Raw genomic sequence first — 18,448 nt, 5'->3', positions numbered from 1 at the left:
CCCAATCAGCATCAGTGTAAGCATATAACATGAAATCATCATTCTTCGGATACAACAAACCATAATCTATAGTTCCCTTCAAGTATCTGAATATTCTCTTCATGACAGTGACATGATTCTCTTTCGGATCATCTTGATATCTAGCAACCATGCACACGACATGCATAATATCTGGCCTAGTTTGAGTAAGATATAGTAGTCCAACAACCATAGATCTATACAAACTCTGATTAGCTTTCAAAGATTCATCATTCTTAGATAATTTACAATTAGTCACCATAGGAGTTCCGACTGGTTTGGAGTCATCTAACCCAAACTTCTTCAACAATTCCTTCACATATTTGGTTTGAGATATAAAAATACCTTTTCTAGTCTATGAAATGTGCAAACCTAAAAAAAATTTCATCTCACCTATCATAGACATCTCAAATTCCTTATGCATATCACTGGAAAACTTCATGCTCAAGTCATCATTACCTCCAAAGATAATATCATCAACAAAGACTTCAATAATCAAGATGTTATCATTCTCAATCTTAAAATACAGATTACTATCAACAATCCCTTTATTAAATCCCAATTTTAACAAATACTTACCCAATCTAGCATACCAGTCTCTAGGGGCTTATTTTAGTCCATAAAGAGCTTTCTTCAGTTTACATACCATATCTCCATCGTCTGATAATTAAAATCCATCAGGTTGCTCAATATAGACTTCTTCGTCAAGATCACCATTCAAAAAGGCAGATTTGACATCCATCTGATATACCTTGAAATCTTTATAAGAAACATATGCAAGAAAAAATCTAACAACTTCAAGTCTAGCTACCAGAGAAAAAGTCTCCTCATAATCAATTCCTTCTTTCTGTGAATATCCTTTGCATACCAATCTTGCTTTATTTATGACAACTTCACTGGCTTCATTCAATTTATTCTCGAATACCCATTTAGTACCAGTAACATTCTTATCATTCGGTCTAGGTACAAGATCCCATGTGTTATTCTTTTCAATCTAATCTAATTCCTCTTCCATAGCTCTCATCCAATTTTCATCTTTGCAAGCCTCAACAACATATTTAGGTTCAACTTTAAAAATCAAACATACCTCTTCAGCAACTAACCTTCTTCTATTCATCACACCTTTATTTTATTACCGATAATCTGATTTTCTGAATGATTCAATCTTACATACCTCTGTGTCTTCTGATTATTCTGATTTTCAGGTTTGTGGACCTCTCCACTAGCAGCAACAACATCTGAATTAATAGTTTCTACTGGATCAGTCTACTTTGAATAGGGTTTAGAACAACATGTTGACCATCATCATATCCGCAAGCTCTGATCTCTTTTCTATAATCCTCATCAACCTTTACATTTTCACTTTTCACTATCCAGTCTCTTATTGTAGCACTAATAGGCTTTTCTCTTTGTTGAATATCCCAAGAAAATTCCTTCATCACTTCTTGCATCAAACTTTCCTATGTCGTCATCTCTCTTGATATAACATTTGCTACCAAAAATTCTAAAGTATCTCATAGTAGGAACATGATTAAACCATAGCTCATAAGGAGTCGTACCAGTATCACCTTTGATATGAACTCGGTTGAATGTGTAAACAACGGTGCTAATAGCTTCTCTCCAATAGATCTTCGAAACATTCCCTTCAATCAACATAGTCCTTCAACATCCAAGACACCCCTGTTCTTCCTTTCAACAACTCCATTCTGCTATGGGTAACTAGGAGTAGATAATTGTCTTCTAATCCCATGCTTCTCACAGAATGAATAAAACTCACCAAAACAAAATTCCCCACCTCTGTCAGATCTTAGATATTTCACCTTCAATCCTGACTCAGTCTCAACCATTGCTTTGAATATCTTGAACTTATCTAATGCTTCATATTTCCCCTTTAAAAAGATAACCCACATCATCCTGGAATAATCATCAATTAGCAACATAAAATATCTGTCTCCCTGCACACTTCTATCATTTGTAGGTCCACATAGGTCAGCATGCACATGATCTAGCAATCCATCAGATGTATACTGTTTTCTCTAGAAAGAAATTTTTGTTTGCTTACCCAATTGACATTCCTTACATACCAGATTAATAGGCTTAACAATTTTATGTAGATCTCTAACAACTTGAATAGAATTGATCTTAATCATTGAATCAAAGTTAACATGACACATTCTCCTATGCCACAACCAAATTTCATCAATATGAGAAATCAAACAACTTTTCTCACCAGCATTCAAATGAAAAATGCGACCTTCAGTCTTAGTTCTAGATGAAATCTCTATACCAGAGGTATTTAGGATCTTGCATTTACCATTCTTGAATTGTAAATCATAACCTTTGTCAACTATCTATCCAACACTCAAAATATTATGCTTTAAACCTTGAACATACAAGACACCATCAGTGTTATGCTTACCATCAAAGGAAATAGAACCTCTACCATGGATCACATGGGCTTTGTCATCTCCAAATCTCACTATTCCACCATCATACCTTTCCATACTCATAAATTTGCTTTTATCACCAGTCATATGATGTAAACAACTACTGTCAATCACCCATTCATCTTTCTCTTCAACTTTAGCAGCTAAAGCTTTCTCCTTAATAATGCAACTTGTGGAATCAATAGGTATCGGTCTATCTTCTTTGATAGGAATAAATGCAACTTCATCTCCTTCTGATTCTTCATCTATAACACCTTCATCAGCAACATAATAGCAGTTCTTCTGATTCTTATACTTCCAGTTATATTTGTAAGGCTTATCATACTTCTCATGCTTCTCATATCTATTATTCCTATCAAACTTATAAAATTTATTATTCCTATCATACTTATCCATTCTCTCTAGGCATCTAGAAGAAAAATGTCCTATTTAATTACAAGAGAAACATTTCAAAGGCAATTTTCCATCATACTTACCATCTCCCTTAGGCAATCTATGGGCAATCAATGCTTCAAGCTCATCTAGTTCTCTTTCTTTCTCTTCCATCTCTCTCCTTTCTCTTTCCTATCTAGATATTCTACTTTCATCATGATCATATTTCTTCTTTCTGGATATAGATGCTCTAAATGTTGTCTCAAACTTTCCATGTGATTCACCACATTTGCTCAGCTCAAAAGAAACAATCTTTCCAATTGGCATATCTCTTGTCACTGTAGTCACACTCTGGATCTCATTAATAGCAGCTACCTTATATTTGTAAGCATGAGGCAAATATCTCAGCACCTTAGCAACAATTTCATCTTCTTCAAGGGTTACATCGACACATCTGATACCTAGGACAAGGTCATTCACCTTAGCAATAAAGGTATTTATATTCTCATCTTCTCCCATCTTCAACATCTCATATTTCCCTTTCAAACTCTACAACTTAGCAACTTTCACTTGTTTATCTCCTTCATAGAGGGTTTGAAGCTTCTCCCAAATCTCGTGTGTAGTCTGAAGTCCCATTACATTTGTCATCTCTAAATCAATTAGGGCACTCATCAATGCTTCCTTCACTCTAATGTTATGTTCAACTTCCTCGATCTCATCACCAGCAATCCATTCGAAGGAGCAAAGTAGGCATTCTTTGTAATCTTCCAGTAATCCTCTTCAAGACATCTCAAGTGCACTTCCACCCGATTCTTTCATATAGCATAGTTCCTCCCATCAAATCTCAGACTTTCCTTTTTAAAGATAACACCTCTAGTTCTAGTTACCATCCTAGATCTCCTCAAGTGGTTAAGCTTCTTCGAGAAGATCTAGCTCTAATACCAATTGTTGGCAACAACAATGAGAGAAAACTGAGAGGGGGGGTGAATCGGATTTCTCCATATCAAAAAACTTAATCACAAAAATAGATTTGATAAACTACAACAATAACAAAGATAAGCAAATTGATAACACAACACACAACACCAAGATTTTGATGTGGAAAAATTGGTTAAGGGAAAAACCATAGTGGGAACCTACCCACAATAAGATGATACTCTACAGTAGTATGTGAAAATATTACAATGGGGAATGCACATGCATTCAGGCACACTGCCAAGAGCTCACTTCTCAAAAGGTAATGAACTGGAAGGCTACAACCCTCAAGGAAGTCTCACTAACTTACAATAAAATTTATACTACAATCTAAAAAAGAATGGACTGGAATAATAGCAACTCCAAATGCTTAATGGCAGTTTCGATTAATCAAAATTGTCTGCTCTGCAACAACAATCTCTACTCAATCACAATGTCGAAGGATGAATCACTTGATCGCACATACACCACTCTCTGATAATGTAGACACAACCACAACACCTAATTAACATGACTATATCACTATTTATACAATTCATCAACCTTAACAACAAGGTTGGTTAAACCCTCAACTCACAATTACAAAATTACATCACAAGATACAAAGATTGACCATCAGATCAATATAATGATTTACATGACATAACATGGACCTAACTAAAATTCTCAAACGTGCAACACCACTAGAAATCATGCCAAGATCAACCGCAATATGCTACACCACCAGGAAAATTGCATAACACGAAGAACATCACTGGATTAGTAAAATCACCAAAAACTCACACAATGATCAATGCAGATCATAAAAAAAATAGGGCATAATTAGGAAACACCAACAACCACGTTAGGATCATCAATAATAGCTACACCAACACCACTTATCAAATCTTCATTTATCAACATCTGAACCTCAAGAATACTCAAACAACAACAACTGTCATGAAGAAAGATAACTTGCGGAGAACCAAATCACAAACCATGTGCAAGGAAGATACAAAAGACCATCCCAAACAATATCCCAAAATCTCAGATAGAGATCTGATCACATCAGAAAATACTGGAGGAAATACTGAACTCTGCAAAGCACTAATCAGAAAAGCAAACTGCAAAACCAGATCATATGATATGATTAATTAAGCTTCTCAAATCACCAAAACCAATACAAAAGAATATAATGATACTAGAAATACTCTATGAACCAAACCATAATCCCAATAAATCAATCTACAATCACCGAAGGAGGAATATGTTGACATCAATGACAACAACATATCCTAGTAGCGACAATGTCCAGCAAAAAGAACTAGCATAATAACAAGGATCCCACATAAACATATCTCATATATAAGTACAACTTGATGATAATCTCTCTTAAGTTATCCTTTCTAATTTCCTCTCAACTTTTATTAATTGGGTTTATCTTTTTAATTAGATTAATACATATATACATGAAGCACTTCATTACACAACATTATAGAAATGTATATATAGGCACTTTGTCATAGTCTCAAAGATCAGTAATACAAACTATAATTATATATTTAGAACCATTTGTAATATCTTGACCAACCTTACTTTTAGCTTTGTTAATAAAATGAATTTTAATAGTGTGTTTTTTCTTTACTTAAAATAAGTTAGCCTATGCACAAACCTATATATAAATAAGAAATTGTTGACTTCCTTTTAGAATTCAGAAACCATCCCACTTAAACCTTAGAAAAAATATTAAAATTTTGATAATCTAAAGAAAACATAAGATTATTTATATAGAATGTGGGAATTGGGTATCCCCTTGGAAACTGTAGTGCACTTGGTAAACTTTTTAATGTGATTGGTGACAAAGGCACGACACGTCCTCTGGTACCACATGGGTTGAGGGTAGAGGGGACCTCGTGACCTTTTTTTTTACCACATGAAGCTCTTACCAATCAAGCTCAACCCCTAATTTGAAAACATAAGATTTTAGTTTACAAGGCCAATTTAAATTTATTAAGTAGTGTAGCATCGTAAATTGTACATCCCTAATTAGGGTTGTACAATTCCATGCTCAGGTTACCACCTATCTTAGTGTGTCCCTTTGCATTTTTCATTTTAAGGATTCCTTTGATCATTTAATTATTAATTTAATTAAATCTAAAGTCCTCTCTCAATAATTCACATATTATAAAATTAGGCCCTTAACCCTAAGTGTGCCCCTTTTTATTTCATTTTAATTAATCCTAATAAAGTCCTAATTTTGATCTTCAAAGTGAATTTCGCACATCTAAACACCTTGGATTCACGCACCAATCTATATTTTACTTTGTAATCATGATATTTTACTTCCCTCGAAATTTGGTAAAAATTCAGTCGAACCGCAGCAACTGTTGCCATGGTCTTTACTTTTTCTCCATGAATTTTAGGAGCTTAATTTGGTAGTATTATATTGTTCAAATCCCACTTTATGAATTTTTTTTATCAATTCTAGGTTAGCCTATGATCAAAATTAAAGTTAGGGTTTCATATATATAACCCTTTCTTTCCTCATTTGAAGGATCCATTCACTAGCAATTGAACTTGAGACTCTTATGAAGTACTAGTGTAGGTTTTTATGTGGAGTCTACAATCAGAATATTCATCATTTATCAAGTCATCATCAACCTTTTCATCAACCATGGAAGCTTAGGAGATATTGAAGAATGATAAGGAGATCACCAATTATTGATTGGTTTGTACCTCTCCCTTAAAAGTTTGGTATGGTTTCATGTTATTTTAATATCTCTATGTTAGCCTTCAGATCGACATATTGATAATTTTTTGATTTTCATTATTGCTTTAGATCCATATAGTATTTTTTATTTGAAGCATTTACATTATCTTCATTTAGGGTTTTCATTCCAAAAATAGAGTAGAACTCTAGTTTTGCATGTTTAGCTCATATGAATCTTACAAGCACATGAGATTCTAGGGCACACACACTTTTCAATACTTTATTGGCTATTTGTGAAGGTGGAAATCGCCAAAACAAGCAATTTAACTAAGGCAAAACCCTATATAGCTACAAACACACCATTTCTTAGATTGCAAGTACAAGTATAAGTTTCCGTTAGAGCTGCAAGTTTCTGAGAAGTTGCAATCAACAGGCACAGATCCAAATCCAAAATTTAGGCCCAAACCTCAAGGACTAGAGAGCCTAGTGCCCTAGTCCCAAGACTAGAGCGCCCAGGGTAAAAACACAAAATTGTGTCACGTTTCAAGCTAACTTATCAACACAAGTTAATTTAAGTAATTCTAACTAAAAAATAATTTTAGTCAAACATATAGTCTATAGAGATTCACTAGCTATCTTATATATGGGCCATAACTTTTCGAATTGGAATTATCCACTAAATTTACATTTTATATCACTTTGGGCTAATTACCATTTTTTTTTTTTTGAAAAACTCAATGTTTCAACAATTGCTAGTCTTATAAATAATTTTTTTTTTAAATGTAAAAATACCTTTTTATTTATCTATAAGTGAATTTTACAAAATATATATATTTTAATATTTTATATTTTATTTTTATTGAAAGTAAGTCATCAACACTAAAATATAAGGTTGATTATCTTGTAAAGGAAAAATACTACAATTTATTTAAACTTTTTGGAAAAAAAAATGATGCACCAGAGAAAAGAGTCTATGTCAAGAAAATATAATTCTTTTCTAATTTGATAAATAGTTAAGAAAAAACGTGATTCCAAATGGAAAGAGTTATATTTCAATACATGCAACTTTTCAAATTTATTGAAAAATATATATACATAAAAAATAATTCAAAATATATTTTGCGCTAAAGGTTCAAGTTATCAATATAAAGAAAATGAATTGAAGAAAAATAGGTAAAATTTACCATATAAAGTGTGATGTCTCATGTAACTTCAATTTTAGCATTTTATCAGCAGCTAAATTATATTGTTTACTTTATAAGAAAGTATATTCAAATAATGTTTGAATTTTTTTTAAAAATTAATAATGTAAAATACATAAAAAAAAATATAGAGTTTATTAATTTACATCATTTCAAAATTCAAAAATATTTATTTCACTTTTTATTGATTCTACCTAAAAATTTGGATTAGCATTGGCCATTTCCTTTATAAAAGTGTGACACAACTTTTTGATTATACCCCCCAATGCCCTGGTCCTCCCCAGTTATGTGCAAAATTTGGAAGTTTTGATTCAGAGCACTTCAATCTACAAATTTCTAGTTTTCAGCTTAGTACAGTCACTGGAATCAGAGTGCCTAGCATCCTGGTCCTACCAATTAAAGCCCAGATTTTAATATCAGGTGCACATTAGAATTCCTCTCCCAAATTTGTACCTTGTGTCTCAGTTTCACTTCCATATCAATCTGTTATTTACTATTATTCTAGTTTTTTTCATTACTCCTACTAGCTTAGTTTGTTTGCATCCTTCATTTGACTCATTCACTTTCATATTAGTAAAGGAATATAAACCCTAAAAGTATTCCTTGAGAGTTAGTCAAAGTGAATCACTTCCTTAAGCTCTTTCATATTCCAATTTATTAATGAGAGTGGGATTAGGTCCTAGTTTACCTAATCCCATTTTCATCCATCACAAGTAGTTAACCAATTTTGTGGGAGAGATTTCAATACTATAGAACAAGACATCAAGTCATGAAATAGAAGCAACACTTGCCCAAACAAACATGTAAGAAATAACTGTATACTAATTTTTTATAATAAAGTTAAAAATGTATACTTGAAAGATTCATGCAATCCAAACACAAGACATAATTTATTCTTGGAACTAAGAAATTCACCTACAAGAAATGTTTTTAATAATAAACCCTCTAAAATAAATATTTTTGGGCTCGATCACAATTGACCAAATATTTTCAAACTTGGTGAAATATCTAGATTTTAGATCATTTATCCCATAGGAGTTAAAATTAAATTCTAATCTATCAATAATATAAAGCATTCCATACATAATCTAAATAGTACCATCCAACAACATTTTGCCACATGACTCTGACAAGTTATCCCACAAATTAAGATCATAATTCCAATGAGAAAAATATTTATTTTCTTTGTTAAATTATTTGTGGAATGAAAGTTCTCTATGGAGATTAAAGGATTTTTCATTTAGTTTAATAGACCATCAAATATATCTAAAAGAAAAAGTATTATCATTTAAGATATCCTTGAAAAAAATGCCTAAGATTAGCTATGGATTTTAAATTGATTACTAAGAGTGGTTTTTCCCATTAGTAGGTAGAAATTGAACACACTACAACATAACATATAGTGGTAGCCCATCAAGCAGATGTGAATCTCAAGATTGTGTCATCATGTTTAGTATGTTTCACATGCTAATAATAGTATTGATGTGAACAAATTAAAAAATGTGCTAAAGAGATGTTTCTTAATCAATTGTAATAATTTGAAATATATACATAAAATGGATCTATTGAAAAGATTGCTAAATATCTCAAGAAAACACAATTGGTAATTAGATACAAAAATTATACTCCCTTTGCCAACATAATTTTTCTTCTACCACAATAGGAGCTTTAGAATAGAATAAGGACATCCATAAAAGCATAAAAACAAAGAAATTTCATTAGATGTTTAACTTTTCCAGATGTTGTAAATAGAATTTCATTGGTTGAAGAATATGAAAAATAGGAAAGCATAAACAAGGAAAAGAATTTGAAATAATGTCTCAAATTGAGGTGCTTTCATGGATTATAATGATTGAAGCACATGCATGGAATCTATTATTGTAAATTATTTTAAAAAGTCAATTAATACTATTTGTAAGTGTCAATTGGGGTTTGACAATGTTTTCCTAAGCCAAAATAGGAGTTTTGGTATATGTGGAAGTTTGTTTGTATAAATACATGAGAAATATGGAAATGTAGATTATGTAGGGAATAGTATCTTTGCAAAAAGTGAGCAAGTTTTTTGTTTCATATCAAGGATGTATAAAATGCATTCATTGAAATGGATTTATATTTTTTTAAGTAGCCCCACACACACCCCCCCTTTTGTTTTGTTTTTGATAGGTAATGGGCCAAAGCCAATAAGGTGTACATACCCTACCCCCTTCTGGGATTTGAACTTGTCACCTCTGTTTGAAGAATACAAGTTATCCACCACTAGGCCAACTCAAGTTATATCCCACACACACCCCCTTGACTAACAACATTTAAAAGAATAAAATTTAATTACATAATACCTAAAGGTCTCTATAATTTGAGTGCCCATAAAATATGACACACCAAATTATTATTATTTTTTATTGGTATGACACACCAAATAATTAAAGTCATTTTACTAATTTAATTTCTCAAACCTTGGACAAAAGCAAAATAAGCTTAAGGAACATCTAGGAATCTTATTACAAAAAAGAACTGAACATATTTTTTGAAATACTACCATAGATTTTTTTTACCTAGACAAAAAAATTCAAACATATAGAAATAGAATGAGTGGAGATTTTGAATTTCTTCCCATGGTGTGTTGGTTGAGTGGTGGTGTATTTGTTGTGGCCATCAAGGTTCAAACCCCCGTAGGGCCATTTTGATCACAGGCTTGTACCTTCGTCTCACATTTTGAGATTGCTCATACCATTTGATAATATGTTAATATGCGTACCTTATATTGTTGCTTCATCCTCTCAAGTTGTTGAGGTAGATCGATTAATAATTTTGAGTAGAAGGTATGTGTAAGATCATGGTGGGCCAAATAGGCCCTTAGGTGGCAATGAAAATTAATAAACCAGAGTTAGGAAACTTGACGTAAAACTTTGAATAAGTTACAAACATTATTTCAAAAATATGTAAGAATAGAATCTGTAGAAAATTGAATATAGTTTCTAAGCTACTAATTATTTTATAAAAAAAATCTATTTCATGAAAATTTCAAATTTCAATGCAGTACTACTAAAATTTCAAGAAAAAGATAAGAAGCAAGTGTATGTTTGACCACCGTAACCACAATAAAATCATAATATTTTTTATAAGATTTTAGATATAAGTAGGAGGCTCGTGTTCGGATGTGACACATATTTTTTTGTATTTGTTTTTTAAATAGATGATTAATTATGATTTTTTTACTACAACATTTCAAAAATCTAAGAAACTCGTATATCTGAACACCATAACTTGGTCAAAACTTTATGATTTTTTTTTTAATCCTATAGTATACGAAGCATAGAATGTGACACATGTTTTAGATTCAGAAAATGTGATACTATTTGAAAGTTATAAATAATTTTCAATCAACCTATTAATCAAGACTTTAGTCAAAATATCGCCACTTTTTGGCCCCTCATGATCTTGCACATACCCTAGTTTAAACATAACCATTTCTATGAGATTTTTCCAAGATCAAGAGGCAATGGAAAGCACAAATAAGAGAGAACAAAATAGATGATAGAAATAAACTATATTCTATCAAGATGAAAAATATGATCAACTGGATCATTAAGCATTCAATTGTTACATACAATGAATATGAGCTTGCTTATATAGGCAAGGCTATATGCATATGTGAGCACACGAACATGACATGTGGCTCAATAAGAAACAAGGGTAGGTAGGAAATAGGTGTGGGTAGGTAGGAGAAATAATATAATAGTCCACATGAGGTGGATCACCCATTGAATGTGGAGTGTAACAACAAGATCAACACCATAAAAGGTGGAATTTATCCTACACACACTATCCCAATGTGGCACAAACACCCAAGTGTCTCATACCCAAACTACTATGAAATGCATTTCCTAAGTAAACTTAAGTAAAGTGTAATAATATCCATGATGAATAATTATTTACACCAAAACCCCCCCTTAAGTACAACTTAGGGGAATGCACTAAAGTCTACAATGCAACTAAGCAATGCAAGATGGGTCCCGACTATGAGGCCATGTTAGGTACCCATGTACAAATGCAAATGCATGCAAACCAATGCAATGAAATCTCTCACAAAGCGGGGAAAGAGAGAAAAACCCAATGGGAAAAAACCCTCCCCCAAAAGAGAGATGAAAAACTAGATACAAAGAACTCTCATAGAAGTATGTGAAGGACAAAACCCCATGTGAGGAAAAAGTCCCCCCCATATGAGAGAAGAAGAGAAGCTAGGAAGCCGCCCCTCAATGTGGAATCTGCACCAATGATATAAGCTTGATGTATGAAGAAACTACTCCACAAACGTCGAACAATATTCCCCCCTCAGGAAGAAACAAAACCAAAGGTGTATCCATGAAGTCTCCCCAATCATGAAGGGAAGATGTATGAAGAAAACTCATGATGAAAGGAATCTCTGAAAACTGCTCATGTGTCCCCATGTCGATGCTAAAAGATACCCCTTCCAAAGGTGGTAAACTATGCCACACTACTAAAAAAGGCACTCCAAGATCTAGTGGAGATGGATGTAGAACATGTCCCAAAGACTCACATCTCTCCTCAAAAAATAAAGAGACCTCCTCCAACTGTTGTACATAAGTATCCACAATCATGTCAACCTCTAAAGATTGATCATGTAGAGAATGCACAAGAGGGTCAGAGTGTTCCCTCACAACAATCAAAGAAGGATCATCTTCATCAAAGAGTAGATGAATGTCATCAATGATGTCTCCCAAATCTGCAATGTAGGATTCCACAAACAAACCTACAATGTCTGTCAAGTAATCATCCCATGAATCTGAAGTTGGAAGATAACGAATATCCTACTGCACTGAATCACATGAAGGAAAAACTGTCGCACTATCTGCATCATCAGGTGCAATAGGTGATGTGATATTAATATGAGGAGATGAAATACAAGGCTTAAGAATGGGGTCACATGTGAGAATCCCCATTTTCAAGTGTCCAAAGTTCTCCTGAAAAACTGAACCATCACAAGAAGTGTGATCATCATGTGTAGAATCATCAAATGTGAAATCATCATCATCAACAAAATCTGAAAAGGAGTATAATCGAGATGCATGATCAACCATCCCAATCGCAATGATAGCTCTAGTCTCCAAGTCTCTAATGAAAACTGACTTAGGTGTGAACTCCACAACTCTCTTAGTTGCGCCATGTGTGATTTGATAGATAGAAAGGAGATTGTTTGTCAAGTGGGGTACACACAACACATTATTGAAGGAGTTATCCCCAATGTCAATAGATCCTTTCCCAATCACATCCATGTATGTATGATTTCCCATCAAAATCTGCGGCATGGTGCAAGGCTCAAATGTAGAGAACATAGACTGCGAAGATGCCATATGATGAGAAGCCCCTGAATCTAGAAGCCATCTCTCTGAATCATGAATGATAGTAGCACATAGAGCTTTTCCTTTTCTGGTCCCAAAAGAGTGAGTCTTCCCACTTGTATAAGCCATGAATGCTTTCCCTTTTCCTTTTAAATGTGAGGAAGTGGAAGTTGATGAATCATCCTTCTTGTAGACATTAGGCAAATCAATGTTATTCTTTTTGATGATATGTGTGAGCTCATCAATCTTCTTAAAATGGCAACAATGCTCCTCATGACCAAACTTTTTACAATAGGCACAAGTAGGTCTCTCCCTCTTTGGTGAGTTATCCCTCTTGGAAGAGGACGAATCTCCTTGTTGTGGAGAAGATGATGCTTTGTCCTTAGGATTTGATTGCCATTTCTTCTTGTTTGAGTTGTCCTTTCCTTGATTTCCTTTGTTCCCTTGATTTTCCACTAATGCTTGAGACTTAGAAGCCTTAAGAATTCCCATGCTTATCAACTTAGTTTGTTCCATCATCAACATTTCATTGAAAGCATCAAATGTAGACATTTTGTAGCTTTCACCCATTGTCATCCTATGGGTTTGGAAACTAGAAACAAATGCTGCATATTCTTGTGGAAGCTTGCCCATTGAGTTGAAGATCAATTGAGTATCCTTCTTATCAATGCCACAATCTTTGAGTTGTGCCCTCAACTCATTTGCCTTGGTGACATAATCTTGTATAGTATCAAAGTTCTTGGGATCCAACATGGTGAGATCACTATCAATTTGATATCCCCTAACCTCGTCAACTTGACCATACAAGTCTTGAAACTTTTTCCAAGCATGCTTGGTTAGAGTACACTTCTCAATATGAAAAATGAGATCCTTTGATAGATACTTTCTTAAGGTACCGATTGCCATGATATTTTTAGTGAGCCAATCCAGGTGACCAACTGGATCAACCTTAGGATCAACGGGAGCAACAATAGTTCCATCAATGTAATGAGTTAGTCCTTTTTCCATAAGTTTACTCCATGCATCAATTTTCCAAGTAGCATAATTATGAGGAGTTAAGAGAGGAAACTTAGAATAACCCATAGCAGCAGAAAGGAAGGAGCACAAGAGCACAAAAGCACAAGAGACACCCTCCCAAATTCACTCAATCAAAGTATCCCCCCCAAAAATGATGATTTTGGCATTTTATACTTAGTGCGTATACAATGGGCCACTTGCAAAACAAGGCAAATTGGACTTTTGATTTCAATTTACAACTTCTCAAAATGAGATCTAAGAGACTTCAACAAATACTGCTAGTGATATAAACTGAGATCCAAGCAAAATGCAAGTACCAAACATGCCAAAAATGGCTAAATACTGAAAGTACTATTTCTACTTAAAATCACTGCAAACAGATGGCAGATTATGAAAGTAGATAAAAAAATATGCACTTTAAAAAAAAAATGGCACCTGAAAAGGAGTCCATATGAGCCCAGACGAAGCCTCCAAAGTTGTAAAAATCAGAATTTTGCGATTTCAAAAAAACGTGTATCCGAAAATCAGAAAAATTCTACACCACTGTACAGATCATGAAATTCTACCCCAAAACAAAAAAAATTGCTCATAAAAACGAGTCCGGATGAGTGAGATATCGCTATTTGAAAATTGCTTACAAAATTATAATTTCTGGAAAATTTCCACCGCAGCGTCAAACTTCAAATGCCTCTAGATTTGGCCTCCAAAGTCTGATTTGGATGAAACAAAAGGCAAAAATGACTTTCTTGGACCTCCTCAATCCAATGATAACCTCATATTTGACCCATCAAGCTTCAATAATAACTTGCAATAGAAAACTCCAAAATACACAATACCAAATAGCATCATTTTCTCTCAATTAGCAAACCAATGACATTCTAATGGCTCTGATATCATGTGAGACATGGACTAGCTCTGATACCATGTGAGATTTTGCCAAGATCAAGAGGCAATGGAAAGCACAAATAAGAGAGAACAAAATAGATGATAGAAATAAACTGTATTCTATCAAGATGAAAAATATGATCAACTGGATCATTAAGCATTCAATTGTTACATACAATGAATATGAGCTTGCTTATATAGGCAAGGCTATATGCATATGTGAGCACACAAACATGACATGTGGCTCAATAAGAAACAAGGGTAGGTAGGAAATAGGTGTGGGTAGGTAGGAGAAATAATATAATAGTCCACATGAGGTGTATCACCCACTGAATGTGGAGTGTAACAACAAGATCAACACCATAAAAGGTGGAATTTCTCCTACACACACTATCCCAATGTGGCACAAACACCCAAGTGTCTCATACCCAAACTACTATGAAATGCATTTCCTAAGTAAACTTAAGTAAAGTGTAATAATATCCATGATGAATAATTATTTACACCAACAAATTCCATAGAAATGTTACCTTAAAATATATGAACCAATTTCTACTAAACTTTCCTATATGGGGCCAACCGATTTGACAAACATGTGGGCTACACTAGTGAGCTAATAAATCTTTTGGTACACAAAAGAAATTTTTAGTAATGCACTAAAGTTGGCCAATGACTTGACTTGGTATTAATCCTCTATTTCCAACAAGTACAATGTGTTTTTCTTGGCAAACAAATGTAAGAAATTCTTGTAATTTTCACATCATCTTGAGCCTTCACTTATTCATAGTGTTTGGCCTACATTGGCCAAGTAATGACAAATAAAAAATAGACAGGAGGCACCCCATCTTCTACCAAGAAAATAGCTCAGTTTTGATTTATGCAAATGGACTATAGTGTGTTTTCCTTGGTAAGGCTAGGGTCCCATGGAGGGGGGCTTCCTAAAAAATAGAGCTAGAGTTGCTGATATTTTTTCGGAATATTTTAAAGTTTGTGGACCCATGAATTTTGTATTGCACTTCAACTTAAAAAATTAAGCTCCTAAATTTAAGGATGTTGAGAGTCTCACCTTAAGTTTGAATTCCTAAATTTAAGCAAGCTAGTTGTAAATAAATTTAGTTTTCCCTCTAAAATTCAAAGAATTGACAAGTGGCATAAAATGTTCCTAAGTTGGTGGGGCAATTTCTAGCCCCATAATTTCTAGCCCCACCCCATTTTCACCTGCTTAAAATCAGAAGCCTAAAAAGTAGGGGATCCTATTTTTTGGGAAAAGATTCCAAATAATCTCATAGTAGAAAAATAATTTCTTTATGAGACCACCTCTTCCTTAAAAATAGAGCTTAAGCCCCCTCCATGGCATCCCTACCTAGATTCCAAGAAACATGTGGAGTTCATCTTCAACCTTCACTACAGTCATCAATTGTATTCCAAACAAAAATGGAAGGTAGAGAAATCAAAAGACATTTCAATTTTCATCACATAGCTTAGTTATGCATCAAATAATTAGTGATATATATATATCTATTTTTATTATCCCATGTTTGTTGAATGTATTTTGTGTTTAAATTTAAGCAATTCAAGCAAGCTAGGAATGATAATTTAAATTCTTTTTTCATTTGAGTAGAGTAGCTATTGTTCAGATTTGAAATTAGGCTATGTTTAAAAAGCATTTGGAAATAAAAAATTATATTTTGAGAAAAATGTCAAGTGTCTAATTTTTTTTTCTTTTTTTTTTCATTTGTCTCTAATTTCTTGCTCAAAATTTTACCCACAAATTTGATTATTAATACTATTCATTTATACAAACATATAAACTAGGCAAAAAATTATGATTGAACAAATTTTGATTACACTTATTATTTGAAATATGGATCCTTATGTGTGAATGAATTTATATATATTCACTCTATTCATTTACATTGGCATTTGCAAGATAACACAAAAAATTCAATAGTTTAAACGTGTTATCCTGTCATGCCCAAAATTTAGGGCAAAAACGGAATGGATTTTTTTAAAAAAACATACTAATTAATTAACAAAGTTCACTATCACGACATGTGTTAACATGTTGGCCATAACAATAATCGAACTAACTCTGATACTAACTAAGTATCGAAAATTAATTAAAATTTATTTGCGGAAAACTAAATGTTTTAATTTTATTTTCTCATCTAATATAGTCGTTAGTTTAATTGATTAAACTCATTTAAATGGTAGACGTAGATAAAAATTGATCTCCAATGAATCCATATTGTTTAAATACATTTTAAATCATTAATTAATTTAATGGATTAAAGTGTCAAATTAATTTCTTAATGACATTATTCGATGAGGATAATTATCTCTCCAAAGTCAAATTTAGTTTTCAAGGAATTAATTTCCCTTTCTATTTAATCAAGGCTTCACAAATAGTTAATCTAAAAATAATTAATTGGAAATTAAAAACTCCTCCGTCTATTTAAATTGAAACCCTAACTAATTTTAAATATAAATTTCTACAACTTTAAAAATAACTTTCATGTAAACCCTAATTTAAATCATAATATAAAATTACTTCTTTCACACCCTTTTTTTTTAAACCCCTTAAACTTGTTTATTTTCCCCCTCTACCCTAGCTCTAACCGAGCTAGGGTTTTCTCCTTTTTTTATTTATTTTTTGACCTGACATCTCACAGGGCGGGCATGGGCGGCAGATAGGATGAGAAGTCATCAAGGAGGAGGCGAGAGGCGGGAGTCAGCGTCGCCATAGTCTCCACTATGCAGGGCACAGTGGGCTCGGCCGCCGGCCACTATGTATTACATAGTGAGCACGACCGCTGGCCACTGTGCAGTGCACAATGAGCTTGGCCACCAGCCACTATGCGATACACAGTGGACTCGGCCACCGGCCACTGCGCCATGCACAGTGAGCTCGGCCGCTGGCCACTGCGCCATGCACAGTGAGCTCAGCCGCTGGCCACTGTGCATTGCATAGTGAGCTCGGCCCTCGACCAAACCCTCCACTTAACTCAAATTTTATATATTTTTTTTGTTTAATTTTTTTTTTTTTAAATATATATATATTATATATATAAATATATATATATAAATATATATATATATTATATATATAAATATATATATATTATATATATAAATATATATATATATATATAAATATATATATATATATTTATATATATATAATTGTTATTATGTATATTTATAAACATTAATAGAAGTTTATAAATATTTTCTATAACAGAAATGTATAATGTTTATTTTTTTTTTGGTCCATTTGCTTTGTGAATATAGGATTTAGATGGAAATTATATATTTTTAACACTCTGATTTTCTTTTTTTACTGTTTATTATCAAAGGCATAAATATGATTTCGCTAAAGTTTGAGGTAAATAAATAAAAAAAAACAAAAAACAACAAAGTAAATAACTATAGATTTATTTCCTGCAATAAAATAACGATAGATTTAAATAAATCAACTATCTT

This window comes from Cryptomeria japonica, chromosome 8, assembly GCF_030272615.1.
Source record: "Cryptomeria japonica chromosome 8, Sugi_1.0, whole genome shotgun sequence".
Lineage (NCBI taxonomy): Eukaryota > Viridiplantae > Streptophyta > Pinopsida > Cupressales > Cupressaceae > Cryptomeria > Cryptomeria japonica.
The sequence above is the reverse complement of the archived record's forward strand: the minus strand, read 5'-3'. Positions refer to the sequence as shown.